The following is a 6,000-nucleotide window of genomic DNA, read 5'->3' as shown; positions in this document are numbered from 1 at the left end:
CTGCTGATAGGCCTGGGCTAAGTCCAGCTTGCCGAAAAAATTAGACTCTGCCAGGGTGGCGAGTATGCATGGGCCATAAAGGCTTTGTTTATTATACACTTGTAGTCCAACGCAGATGTGGACCGAGCCGTTGGGCTTGATGTGCATGACAATTGGGGTTTCCCAGGGTGTGTTGGGCACCGGCTCTAGCACTCATTGCTCCACGAGCCGGTCCAATTCCTCATCTATGCAGGGTTTCAGGGTGAATGGGACCTGGCTGGCCTTGAGCCTGATGGGTCGTATGGCCGGGTCTAGCTGTACAGTGATGGCGGGCCCCGGAATATTGTCCCAACGCCTGGTCAAAAACCCCCAGAAACTCTTTGCATTTGCAGTCCATGTGGGAGCTGGTTTGGCTCGCCCTGGTGATGGCTAGACCCAGTGGCCCTAACCAATCCAACCCCAGTAAGCTAACATAGGGGCCCTTAACCACGATCAGGCCCAAATGCTGCTTCCACCCTCAATAATAATAATAATAATAATAATAATAATAATAATAATTTATTATTTATACCCCGCCCATTTGGCTGGGCCTCCCCAGCCACTCTGGGCGGCTTCCATAGAAACCAAAAATACAGTAAAATATCACGTTAAAAACTTCCCTGAATAGGGCTGCATTAAGATGTCTTCTGAATGTCAGGTAGTTGTTTATCGCTTTGACATCTGCTGGAAGGGCATTCCACAGGGCGGGCGCCACTACCGAGAAGGCCCTCTGCCTGGTTCCCTGTAGCTTTGCTTCTCGCAATGAGGGAACCGCCAGAAGGCCCTCGGTGCTGGACCTCAGTGTCCGGGCAGAACGATGGGGGTGGAGACGCTCCTTCAGGTATACTGGACCGAGGCCGTTTAGGGCTTTAAAGGTCAGCACCAACACTTTGAATTGTGCTCGGAGCCAATGTAGGTCTTTCAAGACCGGTGTTATATGGTCTCGGCGGCCGCTCCCAGTCACCAGTCTGGCTGCTGCATTCTGGATTAGTTGTAGTTTCTGGGTCACCTTCAAAGGTAGTCCCACGTAGAGCGCATAGCAGTAGTCCAAGCGGGAGATAACCAGAGCATGCACCACTCTGGCGAGGCAGTCCACAGGCAGATAGGGTCTCAGCCTGCATACCAGATGGAGCCTGTGCCTCCATGGACAGCTGTGAGTCCAAAATGACTCCCAGTCTGCGCACCTGGTCCTTCAGGGGCACAGTTACCCCATTCAGGACCAGGGAGTCCTCCATGCCTGTCCTCCTCCTGTCCCCCAGAAACAGTACTTCTGTCTTGTCATGATTCAGTCTCAATCTGTTAGCCGCCATCCATCCTCCAACCGCCTCCAGACACTCACACAGGACCGTCACCGCCTTCACTGGTTCTGATTTGAAAGAGAGGTACAGCTAGGTATCATCCGCATACTGATGAACACCCAGCCCAAACCCCTTGATGATCTCTCCCAGCAGCTGCATGTAGATGTTGAAAAGCATGGGGGAGAGGACAGAACCCTGAGGCACCCCACAACTGAGAGCCCAGGGGTCTGAACACTCATCACTCATCCCCCACCACCACTTTCTGAACACGGCCCAGGAGGAAGGAGCGGAACCACTCTATAATAATAATAATAATAATAATAATAATAATAATAATAATAATTTATTATTTATACCCCGCCCATCTGGCTGGGCCTCCCCAGCCACTCTGGGCGGCTTCCATAAAAACCAGAAATACAGTAAAATATCACACGTTAAAAACTTCCCTGAACAGGGCTGCCTTAAGATGTCTTCTGAATGTCAGGTAGTTGTTTATCACTTTGACATCTGCTGGAAGGGCGTTCCACAGGGCGGGCGCCACTACCGAGAAGTCCCTCTGCCTGGTTCCCTGTAGCTTTGCTTCTCGCAATGAGGGAACTGGCGCTGGACCTCAGCAGAATGATGGGGGTGGAGACGCTCCTTCAGGTATACTGGACCGAGGCTGTTTAGGGCTTTAAAGGTCAGCACCAACACTTTGAATTGTGCTCCGAAACATACTGTGAGCCAATGTAGGTATGACATTGCCCCCAGCTCCCAGCCCCTCAGAAGGATGTTATGGTCAATGGTATCAAACGCCGCTGAGAGATCCAGCAGAACTAGGAACCAGCTCTCACCTTTGTCCCTAGCCCGCCGGAGATCATCAACTTCCTTAAGGTCCGTGTCAAGATTATGTATAGAGTTGAACCCATGTCAAGCTCCCTGCGGCATGAGGCCCCCTCTATCTGTACCTCTACATAAATTTTCTCTGTGTTGGAATGGGGCAACTGGTATACCTGGCAGTCCGTGATCTCCATTGAGTTGCCTTCGTGTCCTGGGACCTGGGGCTATTGGGTTGGTCATCTGATGCCTGGCATTGGGCGGGCCAAGCACGACACACCCGGGTGATGTGTCCCGATTTTCTGCACTGTTGGCACTCTGCGGTCTGGAAATGGCAGGTCCTCTGCTAGTGGCTCTCCCCACAGCTTGTGCAGTTCCCCGCTGCTGGCCAAGGCTGCTGTGGTGGACGTGCTTGTTGTGTGTGCCACTGCACTCAGTGGACGTCCTCCCTGTCGTATTCTGAGTCGTCAGTGAGGCCTTCGTGGTGGACCCTCAGTTGGGACAGCGGGCTCGGCCGGAAACCTTGTGCAGACCTCTCAGCAGCTTTGGTTGCTAGGGCCTCCTCCAGAGTGACCTGGAATGTTAGGTCCTTCTTGGCATAGAGGTGTCGTTGCAGCTTCTCATCCCTCAGGCTACCCATGAGGCGGTCGCGGAGCATGTTCTCCAACTCTTTGAAGTTGCAGAGCCAGGCGACCTGGCAGAGGGAGGTCACAAACCCATTTATGGTTTCCCTGGGGGCTTGCTGCTTTGTGTAGAAAGCGTTGCGGCAAGCTACCACCAAGGGCTGCGGAGAAAAGTGCCTCTTCAGCCGTTCCATGATTGTTTTATAAGGGACGGTAGCAACATTTTCGGATGTGAGGAGAGCCTGGGCTATTTCGAACATCTCCTCTCCGCAGACGCTGAAGAATGTCGCCCTCTTCTTGGTGTTCGTCATTGCTTCAAAGAGGAACTGGAACCGGGGGGGGGGGGCTTGCCCTTCCCAGTCTCCTGATGCTGGGTTGAACGGTGAGAAGCTGTTGTCGGTTGCCATTCTGGGTTCCTTGGGTCCCAGAGCTGAAGCCTGGAGGCACAGTGTGATGCAGCGGGGCAGTGTGCGGCGGTCAGCTCAGTGGGATCCCATCCTCCTTGCCAGTGAAATATACTCAGAGTTGAGTGTCAATTTCATACTCTTTATTTCAGCTCATGGTAAACAGTGAGTAAGTACTTTCCCCAAAAACTTCTGGCTATATATACATTATTTACACAATGGGTCCCGTTGCTGAGATAAGATGGCGCCCGGCACACTTCCCCTGTGCCAATGGACGCCTGTGCCGATAGAAAAAACTTGAGCTCTCTTTGCAGCTCTTAGCAGAGATCTGCAGCGGCAGAAAATGTTGTCTTGTGTGTGGATAATAAATCAGACTGAACGCAGGCTTCTTGCTAATCTCTAACAGCCTTTAATGAGAAGAAAAACAGCATAAATCAGTTCCGGCGGGAGAGCAGGCATCCTTCTCACCTCTCAGCCAAAAACAAAAGTAACTCACACACCAAGAAAGATTCCCGTATGTGAACATAACCACGCCTCAGAATGTGAGACGTCACACAGAACAGTTTAACCCTGTAAGTTCTGATTCTCCTCACACCCGTGTGATTGGCTGATTCAACTCCACTCCTGGAGTAGATTGCTCCTGCAGTCCAATCAGGTTGCTGATTCACTTCCTCCTGGAGCCAGATTGGGCGGCTCCTGAAAACCAATCAGGTTGCTACCTTCTAGGATCCTACCTGCCTATTGTTCTAGGATCCAAGCTGAGTACATAACATGCTCCCAGGCACCAGGACCACTGGCCAGGGATGATGAGAGTTGAGGTCAAACAGCATCTGAAGAGCGCCATGTCGGCTACCCCTGGAAAAAGCAGTAGCTCAGTTGCTCAGTTGCTACAAGCTGTTTAACCCATTTTCATTTCATTTCATTTCATTTTCATTTCAGGAAAATGAAAACAAATAACCCTAAATCAAAACAACTGAAAAAGCAACAACAGACCACTTACTGTATATATTCGAGTATAAGCCAATTTTTTTTATGTTGAAAAAGCCCCCCTCAGCTTATACTTGAGTGAGGGTCTTTTCGGGCTGCTCCCTCCTCCGCAGCCGCTTTTGCCGCTGTGTGAACCCTTTAAAAGTTTCTTCATCTTCAGAGGCAACCAGCTTATTAAAGTCCTGCAACACAGCTACAACCGAGGGCAGCCTTCCCCAACCAAATGCCCTCCAGTTGGCCAATGGGAGCACAACTCCCATTGGCCAACTCTCCTCAGCCCCAGGCTGGTGGAAGTTGCAGCCCAACACATCTGGAAAGCTTGGCTTAGAGTGGTTCATGTGCTGTAACATAAATGCGAAAAGAGGGTGCCTCCCGCTTTCTCTCCGCCCTCTGTCTCCATGTGGGTGGGGTTTATATTTATGTTTTGTGTAATATGGCCAAGGCAGTGGGGTTGAACTTGTGGGGGAGTCAAGTCACAGAGGGTGGGTTTTTTGGGGGTGGGGTGGCAAGGGGCTGTGGGGGGGAGAGAAAGTAGAGCTTCCTGTAGCTGGATTTCTCTTTTTTTCCTGTCATTTTTTAATAAAAGGAACAAAATGCACACACACGCACGGGAGAGGGAAAAAACCAATTCCACCCCTCCCCCCATCCTACTTCTCCATGCTGTTGTATCAATTGTATAAAAATCTTCCTGAGAATTTTGGGCTGCTTGTTCTTCCTCCGCCGCTGTCGCCACCAGACATTGCCCTCTCGGCAGCACCCTAGGTAGGCAGGGGGACGGGAGGGGCTGGGGGGAGAGAAGCCCCCTCTGCCGTGTGCGCATGTGTGCTCACACACACACACACACACACACACTCCGGTCCACCAGGAAGTTTGGGGTGTGGTGAACTGGCTTATACTCGAGTCAGTAGGTTTTCCCAGTTTTTTGTGGTAAAATTAGGTGCCTCGGCTTATATTCAGTCCAGCTTATACTTGAGTATATGCGGTACTTTGAAAAACAGATTTACTAACCAATAAGAGAATGAACAAAAAAGGCCCAATCAGACTCCACTTGGGACCAGAAGACTAATACAATGGTGCTATAACATCATGGCTTGTGAAGGAGGTGTGCATTCAGAGAACAACCACAGAAAAGGCTGCTCTGTTTCCATTGACTGACCACCTGATTTCCAAAGGCTGGGGCACTCATGGAAGGGTCACGATGAAGATCCCTCAGTGTTCATAAGGGAAGCCCTGAAGATGCCCTGGCCCCTGACTGCTTAGGGCTTTATTTTGAACAAAACTGACAACTTGACTTGTGACCAGAAACTGGAAGCCAACAAGGATATTCAAATACTGATTGAAGAGTAGGCCACATTTAACAGCCAATGCCAGCTGAAGTTTCCAGAGGCAGCCTCTCATAAGTTATAGTAGTCAAGGCTGGATGTTAGGAAGGCATGGATTACTGTGTAGTCCTGCATCACTTATTACAACTGGGAGGAGCTGGGAAAACAGAAATATGTGTATTTGAACAGCAGCATAGCAGTAACCATGTGACTGATGAGAATTTAACAGCAGCACTGCAACTTTTCATTCACTCCAGGGCTGATTCATGGAGCACTGGAGTGATATATCATTTTGATTCTGGTGATGATGACGAAACCATAAGTTTAGGTGATAAGAATATATTTTAATGGCTGGCCATGAACTTTATATTCTACTATTTTTTATTTTATTTTATTTTAAAAACTTTATTTTAAAAGATAAGCAGTTATTACAAACGCATGTATGTTCCCTAAAGCATGGAAATAGTAAGATAACTTCTGCCCTATGGACACAGTAATAATGTTTTAGAAACTCATATGCAGTTGTAATATA

The sequence above is a fragment of the Podarcis gaigeae genome (genome assembly GCF_964106915.1).
Source record: "Podarcis gaigeae genome assembly, chromosome: 4".
Lineage (NCBI taxonomy): Eukaryota > Metazoa > Chordata > Lepidosauria > Squamata > Lacertidae > Podarcis > Podarcis gaigeae.
The sequence above is the reverse complement of the archived record's forward strand: the minus strand, read 5'-3'. Positions refer to the sequence as shown.